Source organism: Cherax quadricarinatus, chromosome 36, assembly GCF_038502225.1.
Source record: "Cherax quadricarinatus isolate ZL_2023a chromosome 36, ASM3850222v1, whole genome shotgun sequence".
Lineage (NCBI taxonomy): Eukaryota > Metazoa > Arthropoda > Malacostraca > Decapoda > Parastacidae > Cherax > Cherax quadricarinatus.
The window spans coordinates 11,516,158-11,534,270 of NC_091327.1; the positions used below are offsets into that span (position 1 = coordinate 11,516,158).

General features: G+C 40.5%; 1 protein-coding gene and 1 pseudogene across 1 annotated transcript in view; both read right to left on the reverse strand.

The window, feature by feature from the left end:
* Positions 1–18,113, reverse strand: part of Gpa2 (Glycoprotein hormone alpha 2) — a gene marked incomplete in the record, with an annotated part of 845,288 nt that overhangs the window by 512,842 nt on the left and 314,333 nt on the right.
* Positions 14,920–18,113, reverse strand: part of LOC138853644 (ice-structuring glycoprotein-like) — an 8,347-nt pseudogene continuing 5,153 nt past the window's right edge.

An 18,113-nucleotide genomic window follows, 5' to 3' on the forward strand; every position in this document is an offset into this window, starting at 1 on the left:
CGGCCTTCACAGTAAAGTGTTTCAACTGTAATGAGTGGGGTCATAGAAGGCCCGACTGTCCTAGAAAAAAAGGTGAAAATGTCGGTAAATGTTTCACTGAATCAAACATAAACGCACCTTTTAGTGAAGGTACAGTCAATGGTATGAATGTGTCAACCATTCTTAGAGACACAGGATGTTCCTGTATTGTTATCTCGAGTAAGCTTTTCCCTAACCTAGATTCTTCACGTTATAAGTCCACTAAGTTAACTGACTATTTAGGAAGAAGCGATTCTTTTCCAACAGTCAGATGTTTTGTTAGGTGCAAATGGTTCTCAGGATGGGTAGATGCCGTAGTTGCCCCGATAACCTCGTGTTCTGTTTTGGTTGGGAACATACAAGGGGCTGCTTTCCCATCTGAGAAGGACTGTTTGGAATTTGGAGTTTCCAAGGAAGGGTTGGAACCTAATATCTCTGTTTCTTCACAGATAGTTCCAGATGAGATTCAGTTGGATAACCTAAATCAGAGAGCTGATGGTTACAAAACTCCGGTAACACCTTTAGTAAGTCAGTCACTTGAACTGGACAACGCAGACGCCAGTGGAAAACTACGTGGGGCACAATCTATACAACAACTAGACTCAATTAACGTCGTTACCAGAGCTCAGTCTAAGGTAAAACCTATCCACCCATTAGTTCTTTCCAAAGGAAAGCCAATCGAGCTGTCTCATATAGATTTAGAGGGTCTTCAAAAGACTTGTCCTTCCTTAGAGGAATCTCGGAAGTTAGCTTTAAATGGCAAGGTGACCCAGAGAAAGAAATTTTCTTACAAGTTTGAGTTCAAACACGATCTTTTGTACAAGACTATAGAGTCTGCGGACAAACCCAATGACGTTGGTCGAAGCCTGTTAGTCATTCCGCAGGATTGCCGTGAAACCATTTTAAAGATTTCGCATGACTTGCCAGTCTCTGGCCATTTTTCACATAGGAAGACCTATAATAAAATCAAGGACCTATATTTCTGGCCTAGCATGTCCTCTGACATCTATAAGTACTGCAGATCATGTCACGTATGTCAACTTTCCACGCAGAAGGGTAGAACTAGGAGAGTTCCTATGGTAAAGATGCCAATTTTCTCAGTCCCTTTTGCAAGGGTTGCAGTAGATATAGTTGGTCCTATCACACCTCGTTCATCAGGAGGCCATAAATATATTTTAACTATGATTGACTACGCGTCCAGCTTCCCAGAGGCGGTACCCTTAAAGTCCATTACGTCCATAGAAGTCGCAGAAGCCTTATTTTCTATTTTTTCACGTGTAGGTATACCTCGTGAAATTCTGTCGGATAAAGGGGCTCAATTCACTTCAGAATTAATGGAACACGTTTATCAACTTGTGGGTGTTAAACCTCTTTTCACTACACCTTACCATCCGATGTGTAACGGAAGAGTGGAGCGACAACATGCCATCCTAAAGTCAATACTAAAAAAACTATGTATTCTTAAACCAACGGATTGGCATAGATTTTTACCATGTGCTCTTTTCGCAATGCGCGAGATTCCAAGTGATTCCCTTGGTTATTCCCCTTTCGAATTGCTTTATGGGAGACAAGCTCGTGGTCCACTATCTATTTTGAATGAACTTTGGTCCAAAGATATCAAACCTGAGGTTCAAAACAGCTATCAGTTTCTTTTAGATCTAAGGGAAAGGTTGGAAGAAACCGCAGATTTGGTCAGTAAAAACCTAGAGATGTCTATGGAAACATACAAGACCTATTTTGACCATAAAAGCTCCAAGCGCACGTTTAATGTTGGTGATGAAGTTTTAGTTCTCCTACCTGACAAATCCAACAAATTGCTAATTACATGGCGCGGACCGTATAAAGTAGTGAAGGTCTGCAATAAGGTAGATTATATCTTGGATGTCAAGGGTAGAGAAAGAATGTATCACGTCAATATTTTGAAACGGTACCATCGAAGAGAAGTTAATCTTTGCGTAAATGCCTTTGACGAAGATACTTCTTCTTTCGGCTTGGATACAAGTGGTGATTCGTACGAATGTAGAATTTGTATTATAGATGACGAGTCTTTTACAGAATCGAAGGAGCTACTGGACATCTTAACGCATGATCCCTCACCAAAGAAGTCAAATGTCAACATTAACAACGACTTGTCGAATAGGCAAAAGTCTCAAGTAAGTGCCTTAGTAAACACATTTTCTGACGTATTCACAGAGGTACCAGGACTTACCACCACTATTGTACACAAGATTGAATTGTCGGATCATGAACCAGTAAGGCGGAAAATCTACCCTGTTCCCGTTCACTTACGGAAAACTTTTGATAATGAGGTTGACAAACTATTTAACTTAAATATCATAGAACCTTCGAAGTCGGCTTTCTGTTCACCAGTTGTTATGGTTAAGAAACCCGATAATTCTTACCGACTGGCACAAGATTTTCGTTATCTGAATACTATAACTAAATGGGATGCAGAACCCATGCCAGTAATTGATCATGACTTGTATAAATTCCATGACTGCAAATTCTTCTCGGAATTAGACATCTCACAAGCATACCATCAAGTGCCATTACACCCAGACTCTAAACCATACACTGCTTTCCCTACTCATAGAGGTCTAATGCAATACCGCACAATGCCTTTCGGCTTGGTTACCGCGTGTGCCACGTATATTAGGCTTATGAGAATAGTTCTTTCTGATCTAAAGAATGTATCAGTGTATTTTGATAATATTTATATCATGACAAATGTCTGGGAAGACCATCTAAATACACTATCGCTTGTTTTGAAAAGACTAAGAACTCATGGACTTACAGTTAAACCACAAAAGTGCTTTCTTGGCTATCATAAGGTACAATACCTTGGGTTCATTATCTCTGATAACAACTTTTCACCACTTCCTAATAAAACCAAAGCTGTTTTAGAAAGTACGTTCCCTGCTACCAAAAAGTTATTAAGAAGTTTCCTTGGATCTGTAAACTTCTATAGAAACTTCATACCAAATCTAAGTAGCTTAACTTCAGTTCTTACAGACTATTTGAAAAAGGGTGTCAAGGAACCTCTTAGTTGTTCTGAGGAAGCCAACCAAAGCTTCGAAGAAATTAAGAGTATATTTTCAAACCCCCCTGTCCTAAAATTACCAGATATTAATAAAATATTTTGTCTCCGAACAGATGCCTCCCATTCTGGACTCGGGGCTGTACTACTTCAATATTATGAGGAGACACCTTTCCCAGTATCTTTCGCCAGTAAGAAGCTTCTGCCCAGAGAAGAAAGATATTCCACTGTGGAGAAAGAATGTTATGCTTTAGTATGGGGTATAAGTAGATTTAAATACTACCTATACGGTAAACCCTTTGTGCTTGAAACAGATCACAAGCCACTGATGTACTTGGAAAACTTTAAAGGGTCAAATAGCAGACTCTTGAGATGGGCTCTGGCTATTCAGCCCTATAAGTTTAAAGTCGTTTATATTTCTGGCTCTGAAAACCACTTTTCAGATTGGCTGAGCCGAGGTTGTATTTAGTGCTTTTCCCTCTGTTCGTTGACTTATTGACTCCGTCCATAAGTTTTGGAAGGGGGTATTGTGAGGGAAAAGTAGGTGTAAGTGGGGTTAAGGTTGTTCGGGCAACCAGGAATCATTAGAGAGTTACGTTGCGCGCGCACACACCCCCCCCCCCTCTCTGGCGGGCTGGGGCAAAACTAGTTCCTGGTGTCCGATTTGTTAAAGTTTCTACTCCTGGTAATATTGACCTTACCTGGTGTGGATGGAAGTTTGGAGAGTCACTTCGCCTCCACTCTTCTCCTAATCAGCTCTGTTCCTGGCGTGGTCTTCCAGGATAGACGCCAGATAAAGGGGCAAGACGTGTGTTAATAATACTTATTAACATTATTCTACAACTACCGGCCCTTACCTATACTACTTGTGCTCCATCCAAGTGGTAGGAGATTCCAGAACATCGGATTACCATCTGCCCAGGATAACCTACATAAATAACATCAGAGGAACTATCTAGGGCCATACCTACTCCTACCCAACTACCTGAATTGAAGGCCATATTTTTTTTATTATATTTAAATTTTAAGTAAAATTCTCAAAAATCATTTTATCTTGTTTTTCCTTAAATCATTTCTTTATTTATTTATTTTTCCATTAGTTTCTTTTGTTCAGTTGGAAGGCGTTCCACTGACATGGATAATGAGAACTTTCAGGACAAGGAAAATAATTCCGATAGTGACACTTTTCAAATCGCTTGTGCTCTCTCAACTCGAGTATTGTCCAGTGTTGACGGCTCCATTCAGGACAGAGAGATATAAGACCCTAAACAGATTCGACGGTCATTTACGGGGTGAGTAAAGCCATTGAATCATTCAAATTACTGGGAGCTTCTCAAAGTCTTAAATATGAACTCGCTGGAGCAGAGGAGAGAGATACACGATAATTCATACATGGTCGGAGGGCCTAGTCCCATATCTTCACACTGCCGTAACATATAGGTGTGGGAGAGATGGGAAAATGTGTACAATAAACCATGCGAAATGTAGAGACACAATAAGAGAACTTTGTATCAACATTCGTAGTCGCAGACATTTTAACATCTTGCCAGAAAATATAAGAAAAACTGCTGGGACAAGTGCAGAAGTATTCAGAAGACAATTTCCTCTATCATGTGTGTGTGTGTGTGTGTGTGTGTGTGTGTGTGTGTGTGTGTGTGTGTGTGTACTCACCTAATTGTACTCTATGACTGAAGAAATACTTCCTAACATCCCTTTGACTCATCTGGGTCTTCAACTTCCAATTGTGACCCCTTGTTTCTGTGTCCCCTCTCTGGAACATCCTGTCTCTGTCCACCTTGCCTATTCCACGCAGTATTTTGTATGCCGTTATCATGTCTCCCCTAACCCTCCTCTCCTCCAGTGCCGTCAGGACGATTTCCCTTAACCTTAGCTCTGGAACTAACCTTGTCGCAAACCTTTGCACTTTCTCTAATTTCTTGACGTGCTTGATCAAGTGTGGGTTCCAAACAGGTGTTGCATACCCCAGTATGGGCATGACGTACTCTGTGTGTGTGTGTTTACTTACCTATTTGTGGTTGCAGGGGTCGATTCACAGCTCCTAGCTCCGCCTCTTCGTTGGTCGCTACTAAGTCCACTCTCTGCTACAAGAGCATGTGTGCGTGTACGTATATTTTTTTGGTTTTTTTTTTTTCGTGCGTGCGCCCATGAGGGTGAGTTTGAGAGCAGAGAGAGGTTTTGGTATCCAGCCTTGATTTAATGCGTTTCTGTGACCCTGGCTGATAATTACATGCTTCTGGAGCTCTAGGTGATAACTGCCTTTTAACTGGTGTAATTAACATACTTTTTGTTAGGATTTATTTACAGTCAAGAGTTTTATTTTGCTGTCACATAAGGTCACAGTTACACGCTCAGAGAATCATGCAACCAGTCGTCACCTAACATCACAGTCCTCACCTAACATCACAGTCCTCACCTAACATCACAGTCTTCACCTAACATCACAGTCCTCATCTAACATCACAGTCCTCACCTAACATCACAGTCCTCACCTAACATCACAGTCCACACCTAACATCACAGTCCTCACCTAACATCACAGTCCTTACCTAACATCACAGTCCTCACCTAACATCACAGTCCTCACCTAACATCACAGTCCACACCTAACATCACAGTCCTCACCTAACATCACAGTCCTTACCTAACATCACAGTCCTCACCTAACATCACAGTCCTCACCTAACATCCCAGTCGTCACCTAACATCTCAGCCCTCACCTAACAACCCAGTCTACACCTAACATCTCATTACTTGGTACTTGTTTCTATTTGTGTGCTATGGTATGCTCGTGTATGCATGTCCGTGTTCTTGTCAGTGTGTTTGAGGTGCCCGAGTATGTGCGCGCGCGCGCGTGTGTGTGTGTGTGTGTGTGTGTGTGTGTGTGTGTGTGTGTGTGTGTGTGTGTGTGTGTGTGTGTGTGTGTGTGGCTGGCTTACAAGTTCACTTCTCAAGTTAGTGTGTACTCACCTAATTATGTTTGCTGCTATTGATCTCCAGCTCCTGTCTCCCGCCTTTTAACTTTTATTAACTAGTGATTTTTTTTTTTTTGTATCTCATGTTTTCTCTAAGGGCTGCCTTTGAAACCACGAATGGAATCTCCATCGCCTATCTGGTTTTCTTTCTCTCTGCATATCTTTGAACTTACATTGATTTTTTAATAATGTAATAATGTCTCCTCTTGTCTTTTGTATGTTCCTGTTTTCATTTGTGTGAAAATAATCAACCTGTACGTCGGGACTATATTTTCTCTGGAGTTTCTCTCCTCCATTGATGTAAGATTCAGATTCGATAATGAAATATGTTTGAGATTAGCTGCGCTTCATTGCTTAATAAATTGTCTCTATGGGGTCAATCTGTAGCTTCTGAGTTAAATCTGCCAATCTAGAACTCCCTCAATTCTGGTGTTTCTAAGTGTCAACTTGTGTGTTGTCATATGCAGTATGGCCAATAGTGAGTTTAAAAAATATTTTTTGGGTCTATACTGCCATTCAGTGTTGAGCTGTCCCCTTTGTCCTGGCCTCCTTGTCCTCTATCTGTGATATTATCCAGTTTGTCGAAATCTGAATATCTCTTATAATATTATAATCTCGAGTACTCTCAGCCTTTGTTTTTCTAACGTTGAATACTCGAGTTCTTAAGTCTTCGTCTTAGCTTAAATCACTGATCTCAAGTACTGGTTATGATGTATGGTGTATACTGTAATCTGTCCGACCTAACTTTATATGACTTTCATACCTTCTATCTTGTGAAACAATAGAATGAATGAATGTGTGGCGGCCAACTAATTTAAATACATAATGCATGTTGCGTTATATAAATTGGTGCATTTTATATGTATGAAAGGATTTTTGTTTTAATGCTAGTATTTGATATATAAGTGTGGCAGCAGCCTCGAGGTACTTGCCACCGAGCCTAGCCAGTCAAGTCTCAGCTGCTGTACCATGAACTCTTTTTCTTTCCGGTCCCAATAAACTGTAGTTATTCAGTTAGGTTTGTAATAGTGATACAATTAAAGACTTTTTTCATTTAGTTAATTGTACGTTGTTAATGTTGCGTAACTAGACATTATTGCAGAACTGATACTGTTTCATTATACCACCTTTAAACTTTGATTTTTTAACATATATGATAAATTGTAATTACAATTATAAAGGGATTTCTTAAAAAATGGTATTTGTTTACATAACTATACTGAAGTAAACAATAGATCTTATGCACGACACAAGTCTAATATGTACTCACGTATTTGAAGTTGTGGGATAGTCTCTCACCACATGTTCTTGCTTCTTAACTTGATACGACTAATTTCACAGTTTCTTCCTCGTGGGCTCGTTGTATCTATTGTGTAATTGTATATGGGATTCGATTTCATCTCATCTAAGGCTGACAAGTACTAACAGGTTTAATTTAAGGAAAAATCCTCGGATAGAGGTTGCCTGATTTCTTTTCCTCCCATTCGGTTTTATTTTGCTCATTAGTTGAGAACCTACCGCCTGATATGATTAAAATTTTGAATGCTTGTCTACGGTAAAAAGGACCAGATTCTAGGAGCAGTTAGTATGTGAGCATATTCTCAGCATCCTGGAATGGCTTGGATAACTTCCAAAACCTTCAACGGTGTAGCTTCAAACATTAAAACGAGGTATCTCCTGATTCGACGAAGACGGAAGGTGAAATTTATGTTGGTAGGTGCAGATTTGACCATTTCGTGCGTAAAATTGTGAAAAATTTCGATTCCGGTTTAATCATCACTATCAAAATATATGAGTCTACTTCCGAATGTCTTTATATTTAATGACTGATGCATCCTACGGCCAGGATAGTACCCATTCAGTTCAGTTTGTCTGGGCAAATTTGTTGATACAATAAATATTTTGTTAAAACTTGGAATGATTATAATTTTTGTCAAATTAGGCTATCTTAAAAACATTAAATAATTTTTTCTTACAAATTGTAGAAAATTTTAAAACCAATGTATTAAAAAAATCATTGAATGCACGCCTTTTCATAGTGTTTTTAATTTTCTCTTAATAAATGCTGTATGGCATGAAGTCAGAACCGTCCGTTTGTTAACACTTGTGACATGCACATGTGTCATGTCACAAGTAATCTGTCTGCTTTCTCATGGGTTGACAGATACCTGCTCATAAACTTCCTGTTCACTGAGTGTATACATATGTAACTTCGCTCATCTGTCAAGCATATGGTGTGGTTGAAGCCTAGCATGAGTGAGTTGACTTTTTTTTGTTTGGATTGTTTCTTGAATGCGAGCTCAAATTTATATATATATATATATATATATATATATATATATATATATATATATATATATATATATATATATATATATATATATTGTGTTGAGATTTCTTCTGAATATGTATTCATTAGAAAATTGAGATCACTTCGATGACGTCATTCACTATTGTAACGCAGCAACTGGTGACGTGTAGACCTTGGGATGTATGAGTTAGTCAGTCTTAGATACCCTGAAGACTGCTCTTCGTCCCTCTTGTCATCAGGAAACTGTTTTTTTCTGGTATTGAATATAATTGTTCTACCTGAATAATAGTCAAATGTGAGATATATGAACAACTCACATAGGGACTGAGTTCCCATGTCATTCAAATTAGAATGTTAAATTAGTAAAGTGTTAACAATTACTAATTAGGAGAGAATGACACAGTCTACAAACCTCTAATGATTTGTTCTTGAAACTGTATGGAGTCAGCTTCCACCGCTTCTTTATCTCTCACAGGCCAAATAATTATTTCCTAGCTCATCTGTGTTCCGAACCTTGATTTATGCTCCCATAGCAGTCTACAGGTGAGCATTCCCAAGCCAGTTTGTCTTTCGTGTGTATATATGAATGTATCTAGTTTGTAGACTGGGAGTGCGTAAATGGGTGTATTTAGGGAGTGTACACAGCGCAAAGGCGGCGACTATACCCAGAGACAGTGTAGATAAAGGTGTCCAGAAAATGTACGAGTTGGTACACAAAGAGAATGAAAATGAAAATGCTTATTTCCTTGCTAAGTTTACAATGTGTGGTTTACATATTATAAAATATTAATTACAAAGAAGGCCTCTAGCATGCCTAGGCATTTCGGGCATTTCTAGGGAATGTATACTTAAGTATATCTAAGGATTGTATAGTTTGTATAGTTGAGTATATCTAAGTAGTGTATGTGTATTTAGAGAGTGTACACACGCGGGGTGTGGGCTATAGGCAGCGTGACCCAGCAAGGAGACAGGGGATTAGCGTACCAACAATATGTGGCTTTGTCGGTCGGGCCGCAGCTCTCGGGGATAGGATCCCCCAAATCCGTCCATTAGGCGAGGCCGGGGAGGCAACGTGGAACGCGCAGTGTCTGCAGCGGCGTTGATAACAGGAGTAGGGAAAACAAGAGTCGATGCGAATGCTCTGGAATGGCCGATAATAATAGTTTACCCTGCAATTATCCTGTTATAAAGGATTTTTCTAATTGTTTAGTAATCAAAGATTTGATCCCTGACTGTCTACAATCGTGTAGAGTATATCAACATGCGTGTGTGAAATACAAGTCTCAGCAAATTGAGACGACATGTATGACACCTCAGTGCTCAAATTGCTGATTTGGAAAAATCTTTCAAAGCAGAAAAAATTCCTACATTCATCATCATTTTTCTCTCTGATGTTGTGTGTGTCTAAAACCTTCACTCAGTTAAATGATAAGGCTCTTCATCTAAGGAACTAGACTTGTTCTTTTTCCTTGGACCAAACCTGAATGCCTCCCATTTCTCTAGGCGCTATAGAACCTCAACGAATTTAGCGCTCGCTCATGAATGCAATACTACCACCACCACCACTACTACTACTACTACTACTACTACTACTAATAATAATAATAATAATAATAATAATAATAATAGGTACCCTTCGGCTATGAAGCTAAAGATGGTCTTAGCTCTCTTACTTATGGTAAGCTGAGTATCAACTCCTGTGAGAGCTGCAAACGCTTATGCTTTTAAAATTGATGTTTACATTATTTTAATTATAAAATTTTCGTTTATTAGATTTGATGATGAGAATGTATGTTTCTGAAACATTGTCACAATGACTATTTTTATCCTCGCATTGATTATGTTTAGCTTTTTTGTAAATGTACTACTACTACTACTACTACTACTACTAATAATAATAATAATAATAATAATAATAATAATAATAATAATAATAATAGTATAAAATTAGAGTTATGATTATATATAATTTTAGCTTGTTAATACAGTTGATAAATTGTTCTTAATAGAACCGTGAAGTCAACTTAGCCTCATTCCAGACTTACACTAACCTCTCACTGTTTGCTGGTTCTCTGCACCCATGAATGTGTAATTGCAATGAGAGCACTTGCAATTTTGTTATTAATTTTCTTAATTTTTTGAATTTACTGACGTGAAAGGTCTTTAACTGACTAACACCGACTAATTAACAATGACGTCAATCAAAATCCAGACTTAACGCCAGCCTTCCCACGCTTAGGTTAAGATCGTAAACACGCCTTACCGACCAAGCTGTCAAAGAGGACAGTCTGATCGCGTACCACTTGCTGATACATTTAGAATGCTGCATGCTACTACTACTGCTGACTCGGCCAGCACAAGACCCTCAGGCTTACAGCTCCCTCCTCGGGTAAATCCACAGATACCTTAGTGCTTACAACAATTGCGCAATTTTCTAACACTGCTGAGATGGTTGCTGACTTACGTAGGATGTTTCAGTGAAAGGGAGCTTACATGTATTGTGGGCGGTGCTCCAAGGAACCTCGCTGAGTCTTATGGGGGGGGGGGAATTCTTTAGTCTTATAGACTTTAAACAGGATTAATTCCAGGTCTGAATGAGCCGCTGCATATGCGCTATAGAATTTAAGGTCTCGTGGTTATTTAGAGCCAGGATTATCGTGCATCTTTGTTACACTGTGTAGCCCACCTCTTACTTCCTCGCGACCAACAACGTGACTGTCTCAACACCCAAGATTCAAACCCTCTCCTGGGCCTCGTACGGCATTTATATTGCCAACTTAATGAATACCGTAGCAAGACACTGGATGTACCTAAGGTTACTTACGTCTATATTTCTAATCTAACTTAACTGTCTAACTACAATCGTATGCTAGGTGCTATTAAGTATAGACATAGCAGTGCCACTACTCCCTCAGAACAGGTCTCTTTGTGGTTGAAGAGGCAGTACCCAGGAACCTCCCCCCCCCCCCACAACAACTCCTCCATTCTGCTTATTAACGGTTCTAGCACTGGCTTCCATTTTTGTCTGGTTTTTCCACACTGGGGAGGGCTGTTTGATCACAGTCCATTATTCACTTGATAAGTTCTAGTGGTGTTTCCTGAGAGGTCATGAGATACTTCACAAGACAGTGCAATTCTAGGCCTGTCTATGACTCGGGTCTGAACAACCCCTTTAATTACAACCTCGGCTATCTTGACCGTACCACTCACATTCGGGGGATATGACCACTATCTTCCCTAGTAGCCGTCTGAACCTAGGGACAATCGGACCATTCTGTTATAGACTTTAGTCACTACAGTCTTAAATTCTTCTAGGTCGAACTATTTATGGTGGTGAGTCTTCTTCAGGCATCGCTTCACCACACCGGTAATTCTTTCAAAAACATCTTCCTTGCCATGGAGCCTTGTTGCTCAGATATCTGTTTGAGGTCAGCCACAACTCCACAAAGTTCGATCTGTTATCTGAAATCATTAACTTGAGACATGACCTCCTGGCTGCAAATTTGAACAATTTTATGAAGATTTTAGCAGATATATCAATGGCGATCTCTTAGTGCACTGCTCTGGTAGTGGCGCAGGTAAACAAGCAGATAAACTTGGATGGGGACTTTGTCCGGTGCTTTAGTTGGAATTATAGGCCCGGTTTTAGTCAACTCTTGTCACCTCAAGTGGGGCTACATGACGCACCCTGCAAGCAGAGTATGGTGGTGGCCCAGGATATCTTAAGAACATAAGAAAGAAGGAACACTGCACAGGCCTACTGACCCAAGTGAAGCAGGTCCATGCCACCCCCGGCCTAGAACAATGACCACCTAGTCAGGTCATTTCCACTTAAGGAAGGAGCACGGCACCAGACTGGTAGCCCAAGTTAGTCAGGTCCAACTCACACCCACCCACACCCGCTCATGTATTTATCCAACCTATTTTTAAAACTACACAAGGTCTTAGCTTCTATGACGATACTCAGGAGTTTGTTCCACTCATCCACAACTCTATTACCAAACCAGTACTTTCCTATGTACTTCCTGAATCTGAGCTTTTCAAAATTGAAACCATTGTTGCGAGTCCTGTCTTAGCTGGATATTTTCAGAACGCTGTTTACATCCCCTTTATTCCTGTTTTCCATTTATACACCTCAATCATATCTTCCCTAATTCTACGCCTTTCTAGAAAGTGCAGATTCAGGGCTCTCAGTCTATCCTCATAGGGAGGATTTCTGATACATGGGATCAACTTTGTCATCCTCCTCTGTACTTATTCCAGTGCATTTATATCCATTCTGTAATACGGTGCCCAGAACTGAGCAGCATAATCTAAATGAGGCCTAACCTAGGATATATAGAGTTGAAGAACAACCTGAAGACTTTTAGTATTTATACTTCTTGATATGAAGCCAAGGATTCTGTTAGCTTTATTGCGAACACTAATGCACTGTTGTCTTGGTTTCAGATTACTGCTAACCAGAACTCCTAAATCCCTTTTGCAATCAGTAGTATTAAGGTCTACACTATTCGGTTTATAAGTGGCATGGTTATTGTCCTGTCCAACATTTAGAACCTTGCATTTGTCTATATTAAACTGCATCTGCCACTTCTCTGACCATTGCATCAGTCTATTCAAATCATGAATATCAAAATGGTATACAATACCGACAGGTTGGTAGGTAAGACACATAGGCAACAGTTAGGTAACTTTATTCCGAAACGTTTCGCCTACACAGTAGGCTTCTTCAGATAGTTCCTGACTATGGAATTGAACTTCTCCAGGCTGAAGGACTGACAATCTCAAATCTACGACTTCAAGGGTGATGGACTAATTACATCATCGTCACATCTCTACTGTCCCCGCCTACTTTCTGTATTCGACTGAAGAAGCCTACTGTGTAGGCGAAACGTTTCGGAATAAAGTTGCCTAAGTGTCTTACCTACCAACCTATTCAAATCATCCTGGAGTGCACTAATGTCCACTATAGAGTGAATTTGACGGCCTATTTTGGTGTCATCAGCAAATTTGCTTATGTCGCTATTTATTCCCTCATCTATATCGCATATGTAAATCGTGAACAAGGGGCCCAGCACTGACCCCTATGAACAATAAAATGGTATAAAATACCGACAGGTTGTTTAGGTAAGACACATATGCAACAGTTAGGTATCTTTATTTTGAAACGTTTCGCCTACACAGTAGGCTTCTTCAGTCGAGTACAGCAAAGTTGATAGAAGCAGAAGAGACTTGAAGACGATGTAATCAGTCCATCACCCTTAAAGTTTTGAGGTGGTCAGTCCCTCAGTCTGGAGAAGAGTATTGTTCCATTGTCAGGTGAGTCGAAGGAGGCGGGATCACAGTGGGACCATCCACTAGTGTAAGGAGATCTCCGTCCGAAGGTGGGACAAGTGTTGAAGAATTCTTTGTATCAAGATCCTATGATGTTGCAGTGTCTGACAGATGTGATAAATGGTTTTGAAAACCGACAAGTTGAAGATTGAGACATTTATCACATCTGTATGACACTGCAACATCATTGGATCTTGATACAAAGAATTCTTCAACACCTGTCCAACCTTTGGACGAAGACCTACTTACACTTGGGCATCCAGGGGGCTTCTCTGGTCTTGGAAGTAACTAACAGGTTTCCTTCAGTGTCGCTCAAATATGCCGCAGCACCGTATATTACCCTTGATGCGTCACAGAACACGTTCAGTGTGGTCTTTACCTTGGCCAAACTGCATGGAAAACTTATTCAGGCAATGTGACTCCATGCCTGACACATTTCTATAGGCAAGTTCTATTCCCATCCTTACTTAAATCACCACGTCTCCTGGATAAGTATTTTACCTTTTATAATGACGGGAATAACTAGTAGCAAGGGATCAAAGCACTGGGAAAACTCTGAAAGCAAACTACTCTTAGTGAGGTCACTGCTAAGTCTGAGGTTCATTGCCTTCAGACTTAGTGTCTTCCAGAGTATCCCGTATCATTCCAAGAATAATACCACTACCAGAAACGTCAGCACCAGGAACATCTAATATTACGATTTCTTTTAACATGGCTGAATTCGTATTTTACCCTCTGAGTGGCATGTTGGCGCTAGTCATTTCCTTGTCTGCTTCCTCATAGAGTAATTTAAATTATGTTCTATGGACACAGCTCCTTGAAGTTTATCCACAAAGAAACTCTTACTCAAGGCATCTTTCAGAGGACTTGATTTTCTCAGCTTAATGTTCGGTGTGGATTCAAGTAAGAATGGTATGGTGAAGTGTAGCCAAATAATACTGACCCGAGACGATACGTTTTAACAGGGATTTGGGGGATCATGCTAACTTCTTGCAAGCCTACTCTCAGGAAAGGTTTCGAGAAGTCAGTTGAATAGGCGTAAGGATTCGTGCGAAAATAAACTCGTCACCCATCTTCTTTGTCAGGAAAGATCCTGTCATCAGACAGTCTTTAGACTAGCTACGTCCCATGACACACGTGCGCTGCAATTATAAACGGCACATAAGAGGATGAACTATATCCTGATCCCCATGATGTGGAAGATACTAACCACAGGTGGTTTGTCATTAATCATTGTCCAACTGTTCCCGTACGATCTTGTCATACACAGTCAGCAGTTCTGGACTCTTTCCTATCTCATGAATCTGAGTTCCCATCTGGCCGAAAACCATGCAATAATTAGTGGGCAGGTGTGGTTTGTGTAACTTCCATAGTAACCTACCCAGGACTTGCCGGTAATCGACAGTGTCGAGGTCAGTACCTCGACACTATCGATGACTTGTTGACATGGAGGCCTATATTATCCAGGTTCCACAGTTTATTCACTGGCTCAGTCCTCTTCTCCAGCTGAAGAGACTTGTGTTAAGGGACGTACTAATAGCGAAAGCGTCTGTATGATTTCCTTTTTCCTGAACAGCGTGTCTGTCAGAGAGCTGGATGTAATATAAACAAATTTAGTTTTAAAATGATGTTGAAATATACCTGGAGCCATGGACCTGGGGTGGGACTGCTGACCTCAGGGAAGTGATGAAAGGTGTATACCTGGAGCCATGGACCTGGGGTCTGACTGTTGACCTCAGGGAAGTGGTGAAGGGTGTATACCTGGAGCCATAGACCTGAGGTGGGACTGCTGACCTCAGGGAAGTGATGAAAGGTGTATACCTGGAGCCATGGACCTGGGGTCTGACTGTTGACCTCAGGGTAGTAGTGAAGGGTGTATACCTGGAGCCATGGACCTGGGGTGGGACTGCTGACCTCAGGGAAGTGATGAAAGGTGTATACCTGGAGCCATGGATCTGGGGTCTGACTGTTGACCTCAGGGTAGTAGTGAAGGGTGTATACCTGGAGCCATGGACCTGGGGTGGGACTGCTGACCTCAGGGTAGTGGTGAAAGGTGTATACCTGGAGCCATGGACCTGGGGTGGGACTGCTGACCTCAGGGAAGTGGTGAAAGGTGTATACCTGGAGCCATGGACGTGGGGTGGGACTGCTGACCTCAGGGAAGTGGTGAAGGGTGTATACCTGGTGCCATGAACCTGGGGTGGGACTGCTGACTTTAGGGAAGTGGTGAAGGATGTATACCTGCAAGATTACTGAGGTTAGGATAGGAAATGAAGGATAGGAAGTGAGGAAGAGAGAATATCTGAGGGGACACAGATGGACTCCTGGACACATGGATCTGCGGAAGACTTAGATGAAAGATTGCCAAGCGTAGGATATTAAGTGTGGGATAGGAAGAAGGAAAGGGAGAATGTCTGAGGGGACAGAGATGAACTCCTGAACACATGTACCTTGTGAAAGCCTCAAAAACACAGTAAGCTGGTGGGTGGACCTTAAAGACGAACAACTGGCTTCCACGTGGCAGGGTCTGGTAACTCAGAGGAAACTCTGCAGGACAGGTGTAAGGAAGCGTGTCGGGATCGATCCATGTTGAAACATTGAGCATGTTTCTTTACACCTGCAGGGCAGGTCAAACTAATAATAATTATATACATTATATAATTATTTTATGAGTAGTAGCAGTAGTAGTTTGCGACCTAGTAGTTAGTAGGTATTGTTATCACTTGTTCACATGGATGGATCCTGGCACTGGTGAAACATTGAACTACGTCTCTATTATTATTATTATTATTATTATTATTATTATTATTATTATTATTATTATTAAATGAACAACAACCTTATGTTTAAGGAGATTTATCAAGGTAAGCTGATAAGCAGTATTTTGAGCAACACTTGTGTACAGTGTCCTGTGTTCATACATAAGTGACGTCATACATTCTTACATAAAACCTATAGTGACATCACATATCCTTATCTAAAACTCAGTGACATTACACATCGTTATCTAAGACTCACCACTTTCCAAGACTCACAGTGACATCACACATCGTTATCTAAACTCAGTTACTTCAGACATCGGAAGTGTTATTCTTTAGTTATAGAACTGATCCCAACGATTCCAAGTGTTTTAACTTTTTTACTATAGTGACAAGTTTGTCTGTACACAATCTAAACTTAATCGGTAATATCCTGTCCGTAAGATGCATCAACTATTATGTATTAACGCCGTTTTCTTCAGAAACTCCTCATAGAGTAAGCAGGTGAGTGACCCGTAAAGACGAACGCTGCCACCTGGGGGTCAGTGGATGAGAGTAGCCGCAAACTCTTAATTTATGCCAGATTGTGGCCTTATATCTCATAGTAGTAACAGCATATGTCAAAACTATTTGGAGTTGATTGTGTATGAGTAATTACACTCAAATAACATCAGCCTGAATGAAAATAAAAATCTAAGTTAGAAATATTTCAGGGAGACTTGACCTAGTGACCCAACACACTTTAGCTTCCGATGATCCAACTTGGTCACCAAGCTTCCTACGTTCATTTAAACTGTTCTTTTTTCTTGGGAGGGAAAGTTGCTATATTATGTTGTGTTTTATTTTGTCAAATTATATTTTATGTAATATTACGTTACATTATGTTAATAAGCAATATTATGTTACTTTATGCAATACCGACACGATGGAAAAGTAGACAAATGCAATATAATGCGATCTACCTGAGTAGAGTATATAAAGCTAGCATAGTGACACGACCGGTCAGGTGGAGAGTGTTGAAGTTGATTTCTGAAAAGAGGTTGGATTTGAGCAAGACCTACCCGGCATGGGCCAGTAGATTTGTTGTTGTTTAGGAAAACGTTGAAGACGTTTCCTGGCAAGAGGTTCAGCTATGTTGTAAAAACTTCGTTTTAAAGTATACCGAAAACTGATCAACCAGCACCATCTCTATTTCTACTCTCACCAAGATACTAAAACTTAATCTGGCGTAATCATAAGCTCCTTCCTTCGTGCCCTCAGACTCTATAGTGAATTCCATGATGAAGAATGCTCTTTTATCGAGCAAATATTTTCTAAACTTCCCTATTCTCATCACTTTATTAGACTGCAGACGCCGAGCATATAACTCATACACAAATAACCCGCGCATAGAAAAGAGAAAAGCTTATGAAGAGACCCAGTGAGCCAGTATTTTTAGACGAGGAGGAGAGGGACAGGAGAAAGAGAGGAGGAAAGAGAAGTAGTGGTAGTGGTAATCCTTTTGGTGGAAGTAGTAGTAGAAGGGGGAGTAGTTTGTGCCACAAGAGATAGAAACTGGGGTGACGGGAGGCAATGGTAGTAGTAATAGTAGTAGAAAAGGTAGAAGTAGAAATAATAGTAAAGGAGCGTTTTGGGGTCAGTCTAATGACAAAATGGAACAC